Here is a 14,979-nt window from a genome sequence, read left to right on the forward strand (position 1 = left end):
TAGTTTCACTCATACTTTCGATATGTTTACAAGACTGCAACTCCGCGGATAAAAAACAAAACGCACAAATACACCACACACTCGGGTTTGATTTGGGTTGTGCTAGCCTGTAGCTGTCTGTGTGTTACATAAACTAAAAGAACGCTTTATATAATATTTTCTGGCTAGTTTACTTTAGTTTTTTATATATATATATATATAATAGGCCTACACAACTTTCACCCAAACTGAATAATTAAAAGCAAGTTTTTAGCGGGTAGCCTAAATCTTCTATAAATATTTTAGAGTCTTTATTTTCTTTTATTTGCCTACTCAAGTTCTTGTTAAAACTCACTAGACATGCTTATTCTGTGCATTTTGGGCACTTTTTGTGTGAAATCATATTTATTTGTGTCCATCAAAAGTGTGCTTTCACTTTAATTGAGCGTGGAGAAGTGCAGCAAAAACAGATTCGACGCCGAAACCCCCGCTTCACTGCTGATCACGCGACGCTCCTGCTCGACGCTCACGCGCTTCTCCTGCTCCCGGTGTGAATGCACTCATTGATTAACATACGCGCCGCTCACGGATGCGGTGTGAAACGGCCGTTAGATACACACCATCGTGTACACATAAATCTCTGACCCATCGGCCATCGTCTTCTTCCTTGTCTAATTTCTGTCGCTCTGCATACGTCATCTGGTATAATTGAAACGATTGGCTATGAGCTACGTACAGGCGCATTTGATAGACATTCTTAGCACCCAATAAACGGCGCCGGGCATTCGTAAACCACGCATCAAATACGAGAAAATGTACATGTGGTTCCCAGACCCAAGTCTCAACGAGAATTGGGTCTGGCGTTAGCCAGGCTAGGACCAACCTGTAAAAACATGAATTTATGCTGTGAAAAAGGACATTTTAACATGGGTGTCTATGGACATTTGCTCCCTTTTGGGACCTGCCCCTAGCGGATTTTCGATGTATAGGCCTTTATCGCATTTCCTGGTTTGGAACGTTCGAAATCGCCAAGCAGTGTACTCGCACTTCCGGTGGTTAACAGATAAACTATGGCTGCCTCCTCTCGCCGGTGCTATTGCAGTGTACCGGGTTGTTCAACATCAAAACAAAGACATAACAGCCATACCTTAGCTTCCATGACTTCCCAAAAGAAGAACACCTCCGCAAGGCTTGGGTGAGATTGATAAGGAGGGACGAAGGTCCTTCGTTTCAGAGAAGTCGGGGTAGTACGTTTGTGTGCACTGCAGCTTGCACTTTGACAAGGAAAGCATTTACGTCTCGAAAAGTGGGGGGAAGAGACTAAAATCCGGTACTACACCAAGCCGATTTTCGTGGAACAGCTGGGGGGAGACTCGTGTGCTTCGCCAGTCAGTTTTCGATCGGGTTAATGCGCGTTTTGAAGTAACGTTAGTTGAAGAGTTTCAGAATAGCGACTCTGCTATAGGCATAAGATGAATGATTCAGATTTGTTTGGTTTCATTTTATTGCATTAAAACATGACACAGCATTTATTATTTATATATATATATATATATATTTTTTTTTATATATATATATATATATATAGCATGACATATATACATCTATTATAAAAAATAAAACAAATTATGTGAAAATTAATACAATAACATAACATTTATACACTAAAAAAAATCAGACACTCATATTACATTTATATACATTTAATTTACAATTAAAACAATTAATTAATCGATTAAGTACAAGTGTGTGGGAACATTTGCGTGTGTGTATGTTTGTGTGTGCGTACGTGCGCACATGCATGTGGTGGTGGTGATGATTAGAGAGTAGGTATGTCCGTTCCATAAATAAAATCAGAAAGAGATCCCATTTGTGTGTGTGTGTGTGGTGGGGGGGATGTATGGAGTTACTTTAGTTTCAGGTACGTTTCCATATATGTGGCAAAATAAAATATATCAAGTTTACCTTTCATTTCACTGATCAGCGACTCGTCGAGCCAAATTCGCTCTACTGTGAGGTCACTTTGTGTGGATGTAATGAAATCACACCATTTTAAACCAGTTATGGCTAACTGGCCTTGCACTTGCCAGAAATACTTGTGATTTTTTTTTAGTTTGGCCTGACCACCAATAAACTTAACATGTGTAACCTGTTATACTGTTAACATCTGGGCATTTCACTTCAGCTAACCCAAAGGGTGGATTTGCAGTGGGATCATACACTTTGGCATCAGGGCTAGCACCGAGGTAAGGCGCATCAGGATTCACAACGAATCCAGAAGGAGCGACACTGACATTGCAACGGTCACTGTACTGTTGTAAAACTTCTGGCTCAAGGTCAATACCCCTTTTCATGGCAGGTGTTTGCCTTACCCCCTTTATGATCCTGGCTGCCAGAGCCTGACTAGATGACTCCCCTCTAACGCTACAAACTTCGCCGAATCTACTGGAAGTTAGGCGGGGCTGTCGGACTTCCTTCCACAAAGGATTCTCCAACTGCCCCCTTGTATTCTCTTCGATGATACTTGCACATTCACGGGTTAGTTCTAAACTCTGTATGTGATAAAACTGATGACAATTGGGGACAAAATGTAGATGCCGTTCTAATGTTAAGCCACTAATTAATGGAAGTTGTGGGAATGAGGGAGCTTCTGGATGCTTAATGATTTCTCGAGGTATTACTGGTGTGCACTGTGCACTGATAAGAAAGAACTGAACCTCGAGGGACTAGTAGAAATTTAGAGTCCACTAAAGTCAGTTCAGAGAGGCCGTATAAGAATTTGCAAATGCCAGGTTGTGGCTGATGGTTGCGTAGTTGGGCTCCAACTGACAACACCGTCGGGTCAGGAAGGGGTCCTAAAAACACAAGTAACAGAAACCATTCATCAGTTAATAACTGCCAATGATTTACAAGCGACAGTGTAGCTAATCTGATATAAAGAACTAACTGTATGTTCTCATTTAAAAATTGCTGATGTTATCGGACTTTCAGCAATAGTAATAATAATGAATAATCGGATTCAGGTTTAATCATAACATAGTACAGACATTATCTTAATTCCATAATGTGCTTAAACAACAATATTGCTGGCCATAAACTGAGAAAGTACACATCTGGTGTGTGATACCTCGAGTTGTCCTAGACGCAGCGCTAAGGATGTTTACGTTATATCTTCAACTAGTTGAAATGTTCCTCCTGTAAATATATTTCCCTTTCAAATGCGCATTCTGATTAATACATACATTTATTTCCAAACTAACCGGACGAAGTCCAGTGCTCGCCTTCTCATTAACAGCGTTTTTTTCTTACTGATATTTCATACTGAATTTACAATCCTAAACTTTGAATTTCATTGCAGCAAGAAAGCAGCATTGGTACATCAAATGTGTGTAAATACTTTACTAACCTAACACTAGATATTGTTGAAAACGAAAGTAAAAGCATGACGCACGCTCACTACCGGAAATGAGAGTCCAGTATCTTTATTAAAATCATTTAAAAAAAAAAAATATTTATTTATTTAAACATATTAATGATGTAGCTAATTCACCCGCAGTTAGTTGGAATATTATTTTGTATTACTTGGATCTGCGCATCACTAAGGCACAGATGTGAATTTATAGCTTTTTTCCTTTTCTTTTCATCCTAAATGATGATGTAACTGCGGGCTGTTTACACCAGGGCACTTCATGTGTTTCTGTGATCTGACAGCTATATCCGATCGTGAAAAGACCAGGTGTAAATGCCCTCCGAAACGCACTCGAGACGGATTTAAATCCGATCGCTCAAACCGCTTCAGGAGGAGGTCTGGGCCGCTTAACAGACGAAAGTGGACAAGTGTAAATGCATCTGGTTGTTGAAACCACATTTGTAAATTGGACTTCTCCCAACAATGCTAAAAATAAACGTGTGAGAGCGTATTATAGCGATGAAGCTATGGCAACACGCATCGCCGCAGATGAGCAGCTCGAGCATCTATTCATCAAGCCGACGTGCAAACTATCGCAAATCAAAGTGAAAGTAAGTCGCAGACGCTTAACCACTGATCTATATAATGTCATTCTATATAGATCAGTGCGCTTAACACACAATCATCTTCATTAAAAGTAAAGAAACAGAAATGATCTTACCAGTGCTGTCTCTCTTATTGCGGTCTTTGATTTTGAAATTAGCTGATGATCAATAAAATGCAGCTCATTATTGTTGCTTTCGGTGACGTGAACTGACGTGACGTTAAATCGATAGCGCGTTGTTTGAAGATCGGATTTATATCTGTTTTGCGAAAACATATTTATGTGACCAGGTGTAGGCTAAATAGCATCGTTTTGATAAATCAGATCAGTAAAAAAAAAAAAAAAAAAAAAAAAAAAGTGACCAGGTGTAAACGGCCCCATTATGAGCTGTCTGTCAGCATCTGTATAATTTTCTGTTAATTAATTGCAAATTGTGGCATGTTGCAAAGCAGTCCCATCTCTTGTTTTTATGAATGACGTCATCGACTAGTCGACGTCGACTCGACTTTGATGTCATAACAGTCGACTTAAAAAAATCTGAAGTCGTTCAACCCCTAATTCATCAGTGCTCACACACTGCAGCGTTGTGGTCACTATTTAGACGAGCACTGACGTGGGGTGAAATTTTCACGCATGTTTAAGAGCCATGGCTTATGTTAGATTAAAAACCTACAAGTTCCTTTGAGTTTGAAAAATCATGTACACAGTAATCATCAAAAAATCTCTTCTCCTGTCTCTTAAAATGAACACCCGCAGGATGATTTACAAATTTTCAGAGGCGTTTATTCAACTAGATGTTAACAAAAGCACATTGAAAATACATAACCGGAAGAATCGATACACTGCTTCGACGAGCACTTCCAGTAATCAATTCTGCCGTGATAAAAGTCTATAAGTAAATTACAGTAATTAAAACTTACCAGCGTAAGCGCGATACAGAGTAGATTTGACACTACTGCGTCCTAGCGCCTTTGGCTTTCGTACCACGAGTTCATCCGTGGGTTCGGGACGAATCCCCTGTATCAACACAAAAATAAATTAAATTCAGTTGCAAGTCTGAGAGAGTATCAGTTTAATTCAGCACACAAGTCATATTGTAGGTGTACATCCTATGCAGGCAACCGCTGCTCTGCAAAATAGAAGGAAACAAATGTATACTGAAATGTGATGTGTGAGTAATTCTAGAATTGCATGTATGGCTATATCTGAGGGACCCAGACAAATCTTATATTACCATGTGAACAATTCTTATGGATGAGGTGTAGGATATGGATATACTGTGCAGAAACATCTACACCAGAATCAGTATTCCAACAGTGTGCACTTACAAACTTTAAAGACACAACTTGCATCAGACAAACTTACCTGTGTCCTTGGACGGTGCCATGATTGAAGCACACCGGTGCAGGACAGTGGGGTTGGCACAGTTTTCAGCCCCATGGTGCTGTAGTGAGCCGTTTGAAACAGGAGTCCAACCACATGGTTGCATAAAGCCATTCCAGCAGCACACGAGCAGGAGCATCCATTTAACTCCACAGGTCTAACGGCATGCAGCACAATCTAGAAATGGAGAACATATACTTGAGGGAAAGTTTGGATGTTTAGCCTATACAGTAATTAGCATTTGTTTGACACTAGGAACATTATTGTAAAACTAGGTTGAACAAAATCAAGGCAACAGCGGAAAAAAAAAAAAAGGTACAGATCTGCAACAGCAGATAGGCTATATGGAACAACAAAAAAGAGCATCCGCAACAGCAGAAGAAACAAAAACATACTGAACAAATGCACCTGAACCTTTGTAGGTCTGAAACCATGCTCTATTCACTACACATTACAAGTTTGGGGTAATCTGGTAACGTTACTGTAGCACTGTCTGGATCCAAACTGTAAATCTGATGAAATCCATCAAGTGAAAGCAAAAAAGTCACATTGTTCGAATTATTCAAATAGGATACGCTGTATTTGAAGTGAACCTATCTAGCTAGTAACAAGCTGACGAATAGCTTACTAAACATAACAAGCTAGCGATAACTCGCCAACAGAACAGAATTCAAGCTACTTACCTCTATAATTGAAGACAAAATTCTCGTAGAAGAACTTGTATCCCTTCTCCAACTTGGATGATTCGCACCACATCGTCTTGGCCAACTTTTGGGAGATGCGAGAGAGAAGTTGTCCAGCGATTACAGGCAGCCATTTCGAACGCAATAACCGGAAGACGCAGTACACTGCTTCAGCTATTTTTGACGGCTACTTCCGGCGTTCTATCGTGATGCGATAAAGGCCTATTGCAGTTTTTCGCACTTCCGGGTAGGCTTCATTTTTCAGATTAGAATGTTGCCGCTTGTGTGTAACCCTGTTAAAACGTCTCTGGTTACTGATGCAACCTACACAGCAAAATCTTTAGTGTTAATTTGAGTTAAATTATTCCGAGTGAATGGGTGTTGATTTGTGAGTTATTTTAACACTTGCAGTGCTGAAAAAGCTCTGTGGGGGGCGTCATTTCAAGGAGTCAGGAGTATACACTAATTTTGAGTTACTTTCCACATCCGGTTTTTTCGCGCTCATTGACGAGCGGGAGAATCACTCGTCTCTTCACTTACCGATTGGGATATTCGGCTTAAAAGGTAAGAACCACATTTATCAACTTATAAAGGCTGTTAACGTTAGTCGGTATTTAAACCATGTTTTAACGTTTAGTGGAGTGTGATGCAGTCGATTTGCAAACGTGTGGATTAAGTTAACGTGTGGTGGGGGTCGTCGTCGGTTTTTTTGGTTTTTATTATTTAAATTAACGTTAACTTAGTTGATGGTTGAGAGAGGACATTTCTGTTAGGAATATTCGGTTAGAAGGGTGAGAACCACATTTATCAACTTATAGAATGTTAGTCTTAACGTTTGAAATCGACAGTCAAATTAGGCTAGTTCAGCAACTGAAAAACTGTAAAATTACGCCAGCGCGTTTTAATATAACATTAACAACATGTGCTTAACAGTGTTTGTAACGTTACATTTAAGAAAACCACTGAATGGTCAGTGTGCTTATAGTAACGTTTAATTTTATGTGGTGTCGTCGCATGTCTGCGTGCAGGGATTACTTAATTCAAATTTTTCGTCGGCGCCAACGTTATTTGAGGTTCAGATTTAACTGTTTTTTTAATTGCAATAAACTGATAAAACTAAGCCGAAATACAAACATCGTGATGAAGATTTGTAAAACGTTTGAATTCATACTACGGTAGCCTATATCAGGTCCATCCGCAAGACAACAAGCAAACAACTTTTAAAATGTTTGTTCTCTAAATAGAGTTTTGGGCTATGGTGGATGCATGCAAGTGGTATGAACCCAAAATAAACTAATTCTGCCGTGATATACTTTCTTAAATGGGTAAAACGTATGCCGAAGCCGCAACATCATGATCCATATGAAAAAGAAAATCAGGTCTGTTCACAAAATGACAAGCAAACAACTTTTAATAATGCTTGGTTTCTGACTGAAGTTCAAAAAAGTTGCCAGGGCATCATGTTTCAAACCAGAATTTTTTTTTAAATATGTTTCACTGCTTATTAGCACTTTTCACTGCTTGTTTGCCACTTAAACATAAGCTAACATACCGGTATATCCTTGCAGTTAAGATTGAACCACTTCTCACTTTTTCTCCACTAGGTGCAGTTTCAGGATGTTACCATGTTGCTGAAGGTGAAATACCGTAGTGTCAAGAAGTACATCAAATTGCACTCAGGCTTCACCTATTCAGAATTCACCAGGGAAGGTAAATAGCCATCCTTTAAAGGCCAAACAAAATATGTAGCCACTTTTGCAACAAATCACAGTACATGATTATCTGTGGCTGACCTATTTAAATACTTTTGGCTGTATTTAACAGTTTATTAAAATGTTGTCATTTTATTTTAATTGCAGGGCTTTACTTTTAATGACAGTTCATAGTGTAATCATCAACATTAGTTAGTACATGGCAGTATACTTTTGCTGCAGATTCTTTAACATTTACAAGTCAAGAAAATAGTTAAGTAGGATGATTTAAAACTTGCTCCAGGTGACTTTATCTTGTTACACTCTCTCTTTTTATAGTCAAAAACAAGTTTGAGCTTCCTGATGAGGCTCAACTTGACATTTTTGATGAAACTGACACAGCAGTAGAGGAAGACATTCTTCTAGAGCTGTTGGAGGCCGATTCAGACATGTGCCTGACAGTACGTCAGTACAGCATTTCAGATGAAGGTAGGTGTCATTAAGAAAACCTGTGTTTATGGATGGGGCTCTTTGATGCAGCTGACATTGACCTTTCTTTATGGAACGAACAAGGCAGTGGGCAATGATGGAACAAGTTTGTTACTGATTACTAAAAATATCATCCAAATACTTTAGGGTAACTTAAAATGTTTATACTAAAATTGGTAAAGCCACAAAAAGTTAAGTTAATCAAATTCTCTCTTTTTAAAGAATTTTCTCCTTTACCACCATCTTCAACACCATCTTCCCTCACGGATACCACATCCCTTTCTTCAAGTGACAGTGACCTTAGAGAACTGAGTATTCCCACAACAAGCAGAAATGTATCCAGCAAAGAACACATGAGCAGTTCTGCAACAAAGGCTTCCGTGTCAGAGGCGGCAAAGGAGGTAATTGAGAGCTGAAAACTTCTTATAATTGATGGTAAATCAAATTAAGGTGTCATGCTAAATTAAGATTATCAACAATTGAAGCATTTGGTTCCAAACTCTTTATCAAAGAAAATGTTATTACTTTGCCCCTTCCTAGATTTTTACCATACAGACATGTTGTGCTATGTTTTTTCTGATTTTATTTAATAGAAAGAATTGAACAATAAAACTTAAATTTCATTTTCCTGTTATGTGAGTAGATGGTAGAAAAGGCCTTGCTTAAGAAGCCTGGAGGAGAGGATATTCTTGAAGAGTACAAGTCAGAAAATTCACTAATGCACCGCACTCGGAGACAGCTTGTCAACCTATTGGCGAGTGATATGACTGAGAGACATGGGTAAGATTTAAAAAGGTTTTTATTACAAAGGAATTTAAAAAAAGGATGTAATCTTGTAATAATATAACTAATGTTTATTGTACTATATAAAGAGGAATTATTAAAGATTGACTTTCTTCACTCTATAGCAGGTTTCCTTCCCGTCAGCAGAAGTATGCCCTGGGAATTATTACTCTCTTTCCCTCACTGAAGGATCCTTTTTCTCCAAATGGCTATGTAAGTTTAAAACCTTAAGAAAACACAGCACCCAATTTACAGAAAAGGGCGTTGGTGTTGTAGTTTTCATTATAAAGTAATTACAGTTGCTTATAAAAGTGAAAAGATTTGATAATTCAACAACAATATCGATAATAGTGCCCTGATTTGAAATTACTTGGGTTATAAGGATATTGCAAATTAATTTGAAAAAAGAAAATCTATTAAATAAGTAATTGTTCTTTTGTTTCACAATGCTGCATCTGCACTTTCTGTAAGATCATTTTGTGATTTATTTGTGTTTATTCATTTAAATGTAACAGGAGCATTTCTATGATGGGGAAAAGGGCACTGGATATTTAGCATGGCGCCTCAAAACCATTTCCAGGACTGCAGGAAAACGGCCAGTCAAGGAAGCCTCGGTGTATCAACCACAAGGACCAAAGCGCCGAAGATCAGCACCCACACTGCCTGAGCAACTAGATGGAGATGCCTGCAGGGAGGCCATTTCATTTCTTGTTCACTCTCCTGATGAAGCAAGTGTATTTCAGAAGATGATGACATTTCAACATCGTCAGGACCTAGTGCATGACCCACAAAGAAGCACAGATGTCTTCAAAATATTTCCACGCTTTTTGGATGTCAAAGGACTGGTGAGTTGTATATTTCTTTTATTTAAACTTAAGTATTCAATAACCAGTGTTTTGTGGGATGTTAGCCATGAAAATACACAATCATTTATCTTCCTGGCTTATTTACTGTATTATTTTTTTCCAAAATCTTTATTTTGATTTAAACTGGTTTAATATACCACACACTGATATTAAAAAAAAAAATCACTAAGCGCACCAATGCACTGAGCTCTAGCCTCATATATGCTTGTGTGTGTATAATCAACAGGTGAATCAAGACTTCCTGCTGCTGTTTGGTGCTGAAATGGCCTCCAAGATGCTTGAGAAGTGGGACACCTCATTCAAGTCATCAGAGGCCAAACAACTGACTCCGACAAATGAGCTGTGCCGACTTCTAAAAGCTGCTGAGAAACTTGAGAACACTTGTATCCAAGTAGGAATCTGATTCCTAAACATCGTTTTGTGTTACATTACCCGTCTTGTATTCGAAAAATTTAACCATTAATAGATATGTGGAGTATGAGATTCGAGGCAAAACACAGGGTTTTCAAGAGCACACTTAAAAACTTCAAGAACATCACAGTATCACTTGCCAAAAAACATCAAATGTCCATAGCATCTAATTGGGAAACATCTCCTTTGAACCATGTTGAGTACGGACCTTTGAAAACATTTAATGTGGACAATGAGGAAAATGGTGAAATGTTTGCCCAAGCTCTTCCCGCTGAAGCCAAAGACATCTTCTCTACTAACTGGGTAAAGATCAGTGGGGTAGAGTACAGAGCCGGGTTAGTCATTTGCAGTAGCACAGAACAGGAAATGCCTGTTTTTTGCAGAATTAAAAAAAATGCTTTTAGTCAACAGTGTGATCTACTTCATAGTGAACAAGCTTATGGTTGACCATTTTAATGAGCACTTTCATACAATGTGTTCGAAAGTGATGAAATGGATGTGATGAAAGCAGACTCTCTTCAAATTTATAAGCCTTTTGACTTACAAAGTGCTTATGGTAAAGATGATAGCCTTTACATTGTACCATTATTTTCTATGTAAATGTGCATAGAGTTCAATTGTATGGTGCTTGGATATTTTGCCTTTATTAAAAAAAAAGTTGAATTCTTTGTACGTTTATTTTTTCCTATGGTGAAAAGGCATTTTCAGAACATTGTATGTAACAACTATCTTGAATACACTAGTGTTATTATAATAACACAGAATTATTTAAATTAACACTTTTAAGAGTAAAGGAGTTAAAAATACTATTAAAGTGTGACTGAATGTTAGGAATTAACACCAAGGAATAACACCTCTGTAGTGTAAAAATTACTCATAAATGTGTTAAGAAATAACACTTTTTTAACACTATTATGGAGTTAAAATATTATCACTATCCAAAGTGTTAATTTAACTCTGGACGGGTGAGAATTATATAAACTCTGTGAAAGTGTTAAATTTAACACTATGGGAGTTGAAATAACACTGACGTTTTTGCTGTGTATGTTCTCTGAATAGGGAACGAGATGCTGCGTAGCTTAAGACGCAGTGGGAACGCCCTCTGGGTGTGCCGACTCTCTGAAGCCCTTGTAGAATCACGCCAACTCATTGGCTGATGGCGCGGGCGCCGCCCCGACGCTCTTGCGTCGTCATATTATATTAGCGCGCGCGCCATCAGATTTCTCTGCCGAAAAAGGAAGCTTGTCGGCAGCGCAAGGAGCTTGGCAGCGAACGCAGCGTCTCGTTCCCTATTCAGAGAACATAGGTTACATCAGTAACCAGAGACGTTCTCTTTCATAGGTTCACTCAACGCTGCGTAGCTTAAGACGCAGTGGGAACGAAATACCAAACTCGCCAAGCTAAGCGCTGCCGTAACTAGTACAAAGACCAGATAGCTCACACGACTGGTTCAAGCAGATAAAACTTGGGAACCGGGAGTCATGTCAAGATCCAAACTGTAGAATCTGACAAAAGTGTGCGGAGAAGACCAGCCTGCCGCTACACAAATGTCTTCCAGGAGGGCACCTCTAAAAAGTTTTTGCTTGAGAAGAAGCCACGCCTCTGGTGGAATGTGCCCTGATGCTAAGAGGTGAAGGCAGACCACGCACCTCATATGCCAGCGAAATAGCCTCTGTAACCCAGTGGAAACTTCTCTGCTTTGATGCGGCAAGCCCGCGGCGGCCAGCACCAAAACATACCAGAAGCTGGTTGGATTTTCTCCAATCGCAAGAGCGATCCATGTATAACTTCAATGCTCGGACAGGGCAGAGCAAATTATGCCTCCTGCCCTCCTCAGAAACAAAAGGAGGAGGATGGAAAGAGTGAAGGTTAATAACCTGAGACCGGAATGCTGTGGACAATACTTTGGGCACATATCCCGGTTTTGGTCTCAAAGTCACCCTGACCAGACCAGGAGCGAAGTCTATACATGTCTTGCTAACAGAAAGAGCTTGCAAATCCCCTACCCGCTTCAAAGAAGTCAAGGCTAACAAAAGGAGTAACCTTGAGAGTCAGAATCCGATCTGGAGCTGACTCTAAGGGCTCAAAGGGGGCCTCCGTTAAGCCCTCCAGGACGACCGACAGGTCCCAAGAGGGAATTCCAGGGGAGCGTACTGGTTTCAGGCGCCTAACCCCATGCATAAATGCTGAGACTAACCTCAATTTACCTAGGGGGATCTCATCCGACTCTCTATGAGCGGCAATAGCAGCAACATACACTCTCAGAGTAGTAGCGGCCGCTCCAGAAGCAAACTTCTCCTGTAGGAATTCCAGCACTGAACCAACTGGGCAGATGACTGGGACCGTAGCATGTGTCGAACACCACGACTCAAAAACCCTCCACTTGGAGGAATATAACCTTCTCGTGGAAGGGGCTCTCGCACTCGCAATGGTCTCCTGGACGTCAGTGGGAAGACCAAAGCTCAAGGCTAGCGGCCTCTGATGGGCCATACGCATAGCTTCCAAATTTCGGGGCGAGGATGCCATATCCTGCCCTGAAGCTGGGACAGCAGATCCTCCCTGACTGGAATCTCCCAGGGGGGGAGTTCCAGAAGAGGAACCAGCTCCGAGAACCATGGCTGGGACGGCCAGAATGGGGCTAAAAGTAGGAGACGGGCTCCGCTCTCCCTCACTCTGGACAAAACTGCCTGGATCAACTTGACAGGCGGGAACGCATAAAGCTTCTGCATCGGCCATGGGTGGGCGAATGCATCTATTTCCTATGGTGCTGGGGGGCTCAGGGAGAACCAAAGTGGGCATTGGGACGACTCCTGCGATGCAAAGAGGTCCACTTCTGCTTTTCTGAACACTTCCCAAATCAGGGCTACTGTTCGGTGGTTCAACATCCATTCCCCTGACCTGAGCTTCTGCCTCGACAGAAATCTGCTGCGAGGTTCAGGACCCCAGGAACATGGACTGCCCTCAGTGAAAGGAACTTGCCCTGAGACCACATGAGAAGGTGGCACGCATGCCTGTCTAGGGTGCGCGACAGTGAACCCCCCTGCCGGTTTACATGAGAGACTACCGCCATATTGTCTGTTCTGACAATGACATGGTGTCCTTCGAGAAGAGGGAGAAAGTGAAGAAGAGCCAGGGAAACAGCTCTCAGCTCCAAGCTGTTTATGTGCCAAGAGAGAGTCTCTCCAGTCCAGACCCCACAAGCTGGCCTGCCCTCGAAAACCGCACCCCAGCCGGTTAGAGAGGCATCCGTTGTAACTATTTGGTGGCGGAAAACTGCACCCATGCCGACCCCTTTCCGAAGGAAGAGGGGGTCCCGCCAGATTGAAAGGGCGCGGAAGCAACTGCGCGACACCTTCAACAGGCGAAGAGCCGGTCCTGTGGACTGGGCACCTGAGAGTTTCATCCATCACAGAAACGGCCTCATGTGGAGCAACTCTAGTGGAAGCACAGGGGATGCTGCGGCCATGAGACCCAGAAGCCTGCGGCAAGTGCCCACAGAAACACGATGGCCGAGCGTGAAGCGAGCCAAACATGTCAAAAGACTGGAAATCCGGGCAGGAGCCAAACGGGCCTGCATCAGAATGGAATCCAAACGCACCCCTAAGAAAACTGTGCTTTGAGCTGGGGTAAGAACACTCTTCTCTGTGTTCAACCTCAGGCCGAGAGACTGAATGTGACGAAGGACAATGTCCCTGTGGTGAGTCACTAATTCCCTGGAGTGGGCTATAAGGAGCCAATCGTCCAGGTAGTTGAGTATACGGATGCCCTGGAGCCGCAGCGGGGCCAGAGCAGCATCCAAACACTTTGAGAACGTTCTTAGCGCTAGAGCGAGACCAAAGGGAAGGACCCTGTACTGGTACGCCCTCCCTCCAAAGGCAAACCTGAGGAATCTCCTGTGTTGCCATACGACCTGAATATGAAAATATGCATCCTTCAGGTCTACTGTCACGAACCAGTCCCCCGCTCAAATTTGAGATATGATAGCTTTTAGCGTCAACATCTTGATTTTCCCTTTGTAAAGGGAGAAATTTAGCCGGCGCAGGTCTAGTATGTTTTTTGTTGTTTTTTTTTAGGGTTACGCGCTGACTCCTGTGGGGTGGTGTGGTCCAACGTGAAGGAGAGCACTTGACGTCCTGACACGTAGTGGGAGGTACTACTGCCTGTTTGATCAAGATCATAGGGTCTGCTTGCTCCTGGGGAAAACTTAAAGTGTCTCCGAGGATGCGAGCGGCAGGTTTCAAACGCGTCGGATGCGAGGGGAGAAAGCTGAACGCGTCTCCTTCCTCCTGCGCCAGACGGTTTGAACGAGGTTGAGAAGGAACCACACTTCGAAACACGCTGGGTGGCGAAAGTGACAGGTTTAGAGAAGGAGAGCAAGTGAGAGGTGGGCAGAAACGCTTGCACGGTCCGTCCCAACCTCGTAAATCGGGGGAAGCTCTCCTTTTTCTGACCTGCGGGCCAGGAACGATTCGAAGAGGCTGGAGCGTAGGGTTTGTTAGACCGCTTCAGCTCAAGACGCTTATGGGGTCGCTGACGGGGAAACGGGCGACCGTGGGCTCCCCAAACCGTAGCAGGTGGGGGATGAGCCGAGTCACTTCTCCTAGCGGGAAAATCCGTCCTGTGAGGAGAACGTTCCCTGGGTTGATACGGGGAGGGGTTAGAGGATTCCCTAACCCTCCTG

At 41.9% G+C, this 14,979-nt stretch overlaps 1 long non-coding RNA gene across 1 annotated transcript; it reads left to right on the forward strand.

The window, feature by feature from the left end:
* Positions 1-7,640: 7,640 nt before the first annotated feature.
* LOC130097339 (uncharacterized) lies at positions 7,641-9,171 on the forward strand. Its single transcript, XR_008808290.1, has 4 exons — positions 7,641-7,768; positions 8,089-8,639; positions 8,882-9,018; positions 9,147-9,171. It is a non-coding gene; the product is annotated as an uncharacterized LOC130097339 (long non-coding RNA).
* Positions 9,172-14,979: the final 5,808 nt, after the last annotated feature.

Source organism: Rhinichthys klamathensis, unplaced genomic scaffold (genome assembly GCF_029890125.1).
Source record: "Rhinichthys klamathensis goyatoka isolate OS25496 unplaced genomic scaffold, OSU_Roscu_1.1 h1tg000216l_1, whole genome shotgun sequence".
In the NCBI taxonomy this organism is placed as follows: Eukaryota; Metazoa; Chordata; class Actinopteri; order Cypriniformes; family Leuciscidae; genus Rhinichthys; species Rhinichthys klamathensis.